The sequence below is a fragment of the Cucumis melo genome, chromosome 2 (assembly GCF_025177605.1).
Source record: "Cucumis melo cultivar AY chromosome 2, USDA_Cmelo_AY_1.0, whole genome shotgun sequence".
Taxonomy (NCBI): Eukaryota; Viridiplantae; Streptophyta; class Magnoliopsida; order Cucurbitales; family Cucurbitaceae; genus Cucumis; species Cucumis melo.
In genome coordinates this window covers 6,909,079-6,918,823 of record NC_066858.1, presented here as the reverse complement: position 1 = coordinate 6,918,823, position 9,745 = coordinate 6,909,079, and the positions used below count along the sequence as shown (strand labels likewise).

The 9,745-nt window shown below is 32.6% G+C and overlaps 1 long non-coding RNA gene across 1 annotated transcript; it reads left to right on the top strand.

Annotated features, from left to right (window-relative positions):
* The first annotated feature begins 4,849 nt into the window (after positions 1–4,849).
* On the top strand, positions 4,850–9,436 carry LOC127148258 (uncharacterized). Its single transcript, XR_007819131.1, has 3 exons — positions 4,850–5,293; positions 7,259–7,311; positions 7,440–9,436. It is a non-coding gene; the product is annotated as an uncharacterized LOC127148258 (long non-coding RNA).
* Positions 9,437–9,745: the final 309 nt, after the last annotated feature.

Here is a 9,745-nt window from a genome sequence, read left to right as displayed (position 1 = left end):
AAACTCTGAGGCAGTATAATATTACATGTACTCTCACCTGTATATTTCTCATAGTCATAGGCTTAACCTTACCCTAAGGTTTCTCATCAAATCTTTAATCTCAGCCCCCGCACGATCTCAAACTTAGTACCCAATTAACCTACGCAACTACTCCGACAAACAAAGTTTATTATTGTCAACCACTTTAAAAGAGATGGAAGATTATAAAGTCTAACTTTCACATACTCTACACATATGTAATTACATTAAAAACATTCAACAAGAGCAACGAGAAACATCCAATGCATAAAGACTTAATCTCAATCCCCCCCACACGATCTCAAACTTAGTACCCAATTAACCTACGTAACTACTCAAACGAAATAGGTTTGTAACAAACTTGGTACCCAATTACAGTAATATTACATTGCTGTAATATTTGTTTTTTCAGGTTTTTCGTGATTATGATAGCAACTCTTTCTTTCTTGACAGACATCACAGAAAGAGTTGCTGTCATATTATAAGTATCATTCTATGATAACAAGTTGAAAACGTGGTAGACATAAAGAGTTTATGTCATATTACAGTTTATTATGATAGTAGATGTTGAAACGTGGTAGACATCACATAAAGAGTTGCTGTCATATTACAGTTTCATAACATAAACAATCCATTATGTGTTGCGCAAGGTCTCACTTTCTTGCATGAAGAAGGACCTTTTCAGGCGATCATGTAGAGGTCCATTTACTTGTTTTCCTAATCAATAATTGTATTTCAACCGACCAAGATAACTATATCATTTTATACACTCTCTTCTAGTGACAATACGTACATAGTCACTCAACAAGCAAAAATTTTTTTAAAGCTGAATGTGACCTTTATTTACAGCCAACATAAGTATACACCCACCTTTCTATAGAATACCTTTTCCTTCATTCAATGTGTGCTCCTAAGCAAAAGAGAATGGTAACACTTGTAAGTCACATTCTTTTGAAAGAACATTAAAGTTGATTTAAGACATGTTTTAGAGTTATTTTAAATATCACAAAACTAAAGAATCCTGCACACAGAAAGACCCAACAATCTAAGAAATAGTGGCAAATGTCCTCTGTACAACATATATAATCAAAGATACCAGCATGATTCAACAAGGTTACAACGATAATTAAGTGTAAGAACAGGAGCACAAATTACAAAGAACAAATGCTTGGATGGAGAAGATAACTCATGCTTTGGATGGTATGACCTCTAATCACTATGCTATTAGTAGAGAAAACATACAAGTGTCTCGGGAACTTGTGCATTTACTAGTTGTTCATGTAAACCCAATATTTTCTTGGTTTAATTTATTTAAATGTGGAAAAAAAAGAAAAAAAGAAAATGGAAATTAAGTGTAAATATATATATATATATATATATATATATATATTTATATATTTAATGGTTTGTTAAGTAAAATAAAGAAAATAAAGGATAAAAGGAAAAAAAGATAAGCAGAAAATTTCACTTTTTCTTTTCTTATTCTTTTCCCTTCACCGCCAAACATTTTTTTAAAGAAAAGTTCTCATCCATCTTCAATTCTTTTCCTTCTTCAAATTGCAGAGAACATTTAAGAGAGAGTTTGGAAGAAGAAGATGAATTTTACTAGAATTTTGAGGTTGAAGAAGAGAAGGAGAACTCAAGCAAAGTGTACTCATGGCTGAATTTTGGTTCATTCTGCACATCACTGGTTTTTAATTCGGTTTGAATTCTTCAAAAGGAATTAAGAGGTGAAGTTTACATTTACTGAAAGTTAACTCATTTTCAAACAAATTTTATGAAGAAAGTTGGAGCAAATTATGATATTAATTGGGTGCTTTTTGATGAAGAAAACTGTGCAGTTTGTTTTCACGTGAATTCAGGAGGTCTCTGGTTTTTCTTGTATTTCAGAGTGTATCGGTGGAGTTAGGATCTCTATTTGGTATTGTTGGAAAGTTTATTCGATTTACTACAACGTTTATGGAGAAATCATGAGTAAAAAAGGACTAAAATAAGTTAAATTGTCGGGACAAGTTAAAGGGGTCGTGTGCGCGCGATTCTGGAAGTTGTTCTATTTCGAGGGTTATGTGAGTTTATTCACAGAGAATCAGATTTATATGTCTTCATGTAAGTTTTAGAGGACCTACAAATGAAGATTTGGATATAAAGAACACTCATTTTGGTTAAGTATTGAGAAAGTTATAGTCATTTGAAGTTTATGTTAGAAATCTGGAAATTTAAGAGAGTTGTTGAAATAGGATTTTATTTCTTAAGCTTTGTTTTCGTGAGCGTCATCTTTGGTGTGACATGTTAGGTATATCTTTAGAAAACTAGAATGTTTAGAGTTCTAATACTCGGTTAGGTTGTTGGCAGGCCAAGAAGATTTAAACCGAGCTTATAGACCAAGGATCTAGTCCAAGACTGTGAGTGACAAAACCAATTTTGAAATATTTTCCATAACTGTTATTTATGATTGAATGCGATGAATGTTTATTTCCGAAGTCATGAAAGGTATTTGAATTTCATGACTATTTTCAAGTATACGTTTGGAAACTAGATTTCTTAATGAAATTTATGCTGGCACATGGATATTAAATGTTTGGAAAGTATTTAAACCACCATGTTTTAAGCAAAGCATGAATTAGCAAGAAGTTTTGTTTTAAGAACTACAATTTTCCATGAAAGCGCCGAGTAAAGTTTGAGCTTTGTGTAAGATTTATAAGCAGGTATGTTTTAATATTGTTTTTAGATGATTTATGAAATTTTCATTAACTACATGACTGAGATCTTGAGCCTGAGGCTAGAGATTACAGTGTGCACACTGGTTAGATTCCGTTGTTGACGTTGAGTGTACTCCTAACAACGATGCTGTCGTGAGTGCTGGGCGGACCCCACTACATCATAGAGCTTGTAAACGTTGTTGTACTAGGTGTACCCTACACAACGTTGATTTGTCTTGTTAATTAAAACGCTTCGATATACTTGATATGCCTTGCTAGAATTCAATGACGAACATGCTGAGTATTTGAGGAAGCTATTCTTACTACTACACGTTTAGATTTACGACTTGTATAAACAGATTTATATGTGTAAAGTTTTTACGTGCTCTTATCTTTAAATTCATAGTTTTAAACTGAGTCCCTCACTGAGCTTCATAGCTCACCCTTTCCAAAATGTTTTACCCATTTTCTAGGTAGAGATCGAGTTCCCAGTGCCTGATAGACTGCCTTAGTCTGCTGAAGCTCCGTTATCGATTGCCAGTACATGTTTTGAGTTGCGCATAGAGTCTGTTGTGTTATGATGTATATACACCCTTGTATGTTATAGATACTCCACAGTTTGTATAAGCTTTAGAAGCTGCAGTTGTGTAAATTTTTTTTTCTTGGTTATATTTTGATTAAGGTGTCTTTAGGTTTACTCGTGAAATCAGTTAATTCCGAGGTACACTTCATGTATGTGTTTGACTAGCCTAGGATCCGCTGTGTTTTGTTGCATGTATAATAGTTTATATACTAGATTTACAAGTTCATCACATTAAATTTTTAAGCAAAGTCGACAGATACATGTAAAGAAAAGCGTTGTTCGTCGGCTTCACGCCATCTTTCGGTCTAAGCTAGCAGGTAGTCCGGAAGGGGGTGTGACAGTCCATCCTTCATTTTGTGTGCTTTAATCCATAATGCAACCCTTGTGACCGATGATGAATATGAACTACTTTTTCCCTACAAAATGAGATTTATACAATGAAACCACATATACGATATGAAAGCAAAATTGAAGTACAATAATGAACTTTACCATCTCTTCAGCTAAACGAGCATAGCCTTTTCTACTACATGTATGTGGGAGTTTTTTTCTTCTTCATGGCTTTGTACTTTTCACTTTTCAACTACTCAAATAAAAGGCATTCAAACTTCATACGAGTTAATAATAATCAAATGTAAGTATATATATTTTGAAGTAGAGATTTACATACCTTGAAGTTTGCACTAGTCTTCTCACTCACAAAGTCCATTCAATCATCTACAGATTGTAAATTATCAGGCATCAACTTCAAAATTACATTCTTTGTTGGGGCATCTCGAATTTACTAAACGAGATTTTTCAACCCTCCATAATCTACCAATTGTTTGGAAGAATTTTTTTTTTGCCAATCTTCCACATTGTACCTTGACTAAAGTATAAAATAGTTAGAAATCAAAAGTAATGAACTTATTAGAGAAAAATAAAGTAACTTAATACCTGGATAGGGTTCCATAACACTACTTTCAATCTTGGTGATAGTTTTAGCCAATTCTCAAGATTCACTAATACAACCTCTCACTAGTGGTCCAAGAAAACAAGACCATCTTATCGATTCATTACCAATGGGGTGTCCATATTCATTGAAAACAATGTCCACTCTTGATTATTTTTCAACAACTATTATCTTCATTTATGTAGGTCCTTTTGTTTCTTTTGGCAAAGTCATCATTTAAAATGTGGGTTCTTCATTGACAACATGATCTTCAACTGGCTTCTCCTTAGGCAAAGTCATCATTTCACTACAAGAAAATGTATCTACTATGACAGTTCATTTCATCCAAAATTAAAAGGAGGGAAGAAAAAACTATCATAAAAGGTCAAAATGCACATTTTTGGCGGGCAAAGGCGGAATTTTCCAGATTTGAATAATTTATGACAGTTTTTAACTGTCATAAATCTGTAAACAAATTTTAACTGTCATTGAGTATAAATAATAAAATAATTTATTAATTATATATTTTCTTATCTCCTTTCTCTCTACATCTCCACGAAAGGCTCCAAAAAGACCTTTCCTTCTTCAATCGACGACGACTGGCCAATCTTCAAAAACCCTCAATCTCTCCATCTCTATCTCCATCTTTTAGTCTTTCTATCTTCAGCAGCAGCCCATTACAACCCACACAAGTACTCTACCGCCGACCACCATAGATGCGACGGGCTTCAGATGGCATCTCCAGATGCGACGGGCTTCGTCAGATGGCATCTTCAAACTCACGGGCTTCATAAGACAGCATTTTCAGACGCGATGCGCTTAAGATGGGAACATCGACGGGCTTTGGACGGTGAGCCACGACCTTCCGACAACGGCCCAAAAAATTTCAACTGCGACCCACGACCTTCTGACAAATTGAATGTTGAATGGTGAATAACGTTGACTTGAATGTTGATGCCTTTAATGGAGACAAATATTCTGGTGGAATTCATGACAGCACCCACATTGTTCTGTGGAAATGGAAGGAAGGAGAAAACCAACAATGGAAGATCGTACCCTACTGTAAGTTCTTTCTCTTTTATACTATGGTTAGACATCATTCTCTTTTGTTCATCTTGCTGTTAGACTCTTGATTTCTGGATCTCATGTCAAATCAATGGATTCTATTGTTCAGTTTTAGATTTTTCGATTCTAAATTTTTTATTTCCTTCTTCCTAATCCTTTAATACCCTGTTAAACATGGATTTCATGTTGAAAATGATAGATCAAAGGATTAGGGCAAGAGGTGAAGGTTTTTAGTTTAGAGAGTTGCTGAAATAAATGAGCTATTTAGTCATAAGTTCAACGTGTAAGGTGTAAAGAGTTGCTAAATTATGGAAGCGATGGTTTTAGTCGTGGGATTTATGAACTCCTTGGGCAGAGTAAGGTTTTGTTGTTGACCTATTTAATTTCAAGAAGAAATAATCCCAAACAGAATACAAACTCACAATGCCAAAAAATATAGTCAAGTTTTTATAACTTTTTAGATCTTTATCCCAATATGAATATGCTTCAATTTAACAAATGCTCTTAGTCAACTAGGAAGTGGGCGGTTCAAATCTTCCAGATTTAGATTAGATATTAAAATTTTGAAAGTCAGTAAAATTAACTTCGTCTTCTTCTTTAATTGGGTATAACAGGAGGATGAGATGAAATGAAGGGGATGCTATGTATGCAATAGAGTGTTGTAATAATGTGATGTTGAGAATAAAGGTATTCTCTTTGGAGTTGAGAAAAACCATATTGGTGGATCATGAAAAATTAAAAGTGTGGAGGCATCAATCAATATGTTTTGTGCTTTTGATTTTGCTTTAGATTTAGCTTTAGCAATTAGCATTATTGGATTTGGATGGCTTTTACTTTCCACTCACAATATCTCCAGCTATTTTTATGGGTCCCTTCATTTCAACCAAACTTTCTGTAAAAATATGTATCTTCTTCTATTCCACTTGATGATAATGATAGTAATTATATTATGTCCATCTCCTATTTGTCTACTTTGATCTTCTTTAGATTTTATTTTATTGTCAAACCAAATGCTTACCTTAGTCGATAATTTATGTTTTCTTTAGAGTATAAAACCAACTATGCAGCGTAAAAATCTGAAATCTTACTTTTCGATTGAAGATTTAGTGGTCCTTTTTCTTAGAAGTTACACTTTCATGGCAAAGTTATCTTTTTTTTTTTTTTCGATTTAAGTTTGATGCTTGAAAATGAACTATGATAAGTTTGTGTGATTACTTTAACTTACATCAGTTAATTCATTTAATTTTATAAAATTTTTAAAATAAATTTGAGCCATTACATAATATTAATTTAATTTTGGTCACTTTAATTTATCAAGAGTACCCTAAATTTTAGATGTTGAGATGGAAGTGTTAAAAAAGAACCTAAACGCCTATGTACAAGACAATAATATACTCAGTCACCTCCTAGTTTTGCTTATTATTATGATAATTACTAATATTTTTTCACATAGGTTTCCACCTCATTAAGTAATATATTATCAAATTGGGTTTAAGTCTCGATGTTTTTATTGATATTTTACAATTTTTTGAGCTTTGAAGTAATAAATCAATATTTCATATTTGCAAAACATAATAAAATAATCAATTAAAATTTAGCACATAATCTAATATGCATTGTTATTTGGTTTTGTGTTATAGTGTCCTTTACAAGTAGGTACTGTTGAATGTGGATATTATGTCATGAGGTACATGTGCGAAATCGTGAATAAGGACACAAGCATTATTACTGATGCGATATGTTTTTAAACTACTTACATTGTATTATAAATAGTATAATAAGAGTCGTGTTTTAGATTTCCCAGTAATCAAAGAGTTAATTTTGTTTGCCCTATATTTTCAAATTATTAGAAGTGGTTGTTGTTAATTCCTGATTTTAGTTGTAATTGTGGATAACTGTGGATGTGTTATGATCGAACTTCATTTTGGTCCATTGCTAACTTGTTTTTTAACCTATTTCTAGATTGAATTGAAAGAGGATTGTTAACGTGATTAATATCTGGTACTTTGAACATGGTAAATAACCCTTGTCTTTGGTGTTTGGACTATGGATATTTTCTTAGCTTGGATAAATAGAGGAGCTACTAAACACTAACATGGTTGTTTTTGTTTTTCACTGTTCAATTTTCATTCCTTTCTGACAGTAATCCTTTTGGGAATTTGTACCTGTACCTAAGTGAAGATGCATTTTCCTAGTATTCTTGAGCAAAGAAATGGGTACTTCCTTCTTGTCTCTTTTTCCATATACTGCATTAAGATAGATATAGAAAATCAGGTCTAGCATGTCGGTTGAGTGTTTCTTTCATTCTTTCTCAATGAAAACTGTTTCTCTAGGATCTCTGTTTCTTTTAACAATTTTAGTGAAGAATCTAATAATGGAGGTAACTTATTGGTTGAGGTATGTATTTGATGTCTCTAGTAAGATAAAACTCAAATATTGTCATCCTCATTTGCATTTAATTGAATTGTTTGTTGTGTTGCATCAAGCCATTGGAGCCTTTACTTTTTTACCAAACGAAGGATGAACTGTTTTAACTTCTAAGTCAGACCATGTCTTTTACAAATTGTTCCATAATTTTGTTCAGTTTACCATATTTTTTTGGATCCCTTAACAGTTTAATTGATCATTAAAATAAAGAAAAATAATATGTTGAAGTATAGTTTTTTTTTGATATATTGTTCATTTCTCTCTTAGATCCATTCGTAGTTTAATGGAAGAATAATAATTCTCAAGAACTCTAAAAAAGCATTAATTCTTGTTGTGCCAAAAAACATTTATTAGTTGTTTGTTAGTTGAACTACATGAACCAATTTGAAACTAGGTACGTTTTTGTGAACTCATCAATTCAAGAACTTAGCTATGTTTTGGTTCTTAAGAATTCGTTTACTTGAATTGGAAGATACTTGAAAGAGTTGTTTACTGTTGAGTTGTATTTTTCATCTCTTTAAAAAGTTGAAGTTTTGTTATTATCTTTTCCATCTTCTCACGATTCTACCAAAAAGTGGATAGTTATTAGTTTATTACTCATTTCTTAATCAATAGTATGACTTCGAGGGATGAGTTTTGTTGATGTATTGAAACAGGAGAAATTGTATGCGATAAGGTATGTACGACCATTAAATCATTTGTTCCTATTTGCTCTTCTACATTTATTCTTTTTGCTTTTCTTTGATATGGATCAACTTTTTCTAGAATCAATGTGTCACATACCTTTAGTTAATTTTTCAAGAACTCTTTTATAAAGAAGAGATTAGTATGTCATATATTCTCTATGGTATAGTTATGTTCACCAAGTGATGAAGTTGAAGACACTTTTATAATTGGTGGAAGTCGGTTGTATAGGGGGGGACCACATTTCTGTTAGAATTGTTTGTTACAAGGGGGGACAATTTGAAGGTTATAAATAGGTAGAAGAGAGAAGGATAAGGGAGGAAAATTTTCATGAAGTAGTGGGCACTGTAGCTCTAGAGAGAGAGTCTTTAGTAATAGTTTTTTTCGTTTATGTATTACATATTGTAATCGTTGAGCTCCTTCGTTTACATTGCTGATCGTTGAGTTCCTTCGTTTACCTTTTTGGATATTTCATATTGCAATCATTGAGTTCCTTCGTTTACCTTTTTGAATATTTCATATTGTAATCGTTGAGCTCCTTCGTTTACACTTTCGATCTTTTACACTTGCTGTTTTCTTACAATTCCGGGTATGTCCATAACCTAAAGTTATTGATATGAATTGTGCTTACAATAGTCTAAGATGTAGTATTATTGTTTCACACATATATTTAGGAATCATTGGACATTGGTTGTAATAAACCTTACGAAGGGTGCTGCCTTTTGGATAGATCCTTTGAAAAATCGTATTGACCCAGATGTAACCTTAGTAGTTGAAAGGTATGTCATACTTATCTTTACCTTTACTTCCTTTTTTCTTAAGTAGTTCAAACTCTGATATTACTTTTACCCAAATTACTAAAATGCAGTTTTTGAAGTTCATCAAATTATCTCCATTAATTTAGTATCTGTAACTTGAATACACTTTTTGCTAAGATGATACACTCTGTTTTACTTGCCAGACGCTAAAAGTTGTTCACAACCTTCTACTTCAAATCTCAGCACTTTATAATCCATTTTCATTCAAAAGGTTGGTTTTCTCTCCTTTTGTATTTTGTGCTAGTGCATCGTTCGATCAATTTTTTTACTTTTAGCCATTGATATGCTTGTAGGTGTTTTAGCTTTGAGTTTTGTTAAGTATGTGGGCTGAATTTGGTGTTTGCGATTATGTGTTTTTGAAGTGTGTATGTAATTTAGGTAAGTTTGTGGGCTAAATTTGGTGTTTGCGCTTATGTGTTATTGAAGTGTGTATGTAATTTAGCTAAGTATGTTGTTGATCATGAAGTGTGGTTGAAGTGTGTATGTAATTTAACTTAGTTTGTGGGTTGAATTTAGCTAA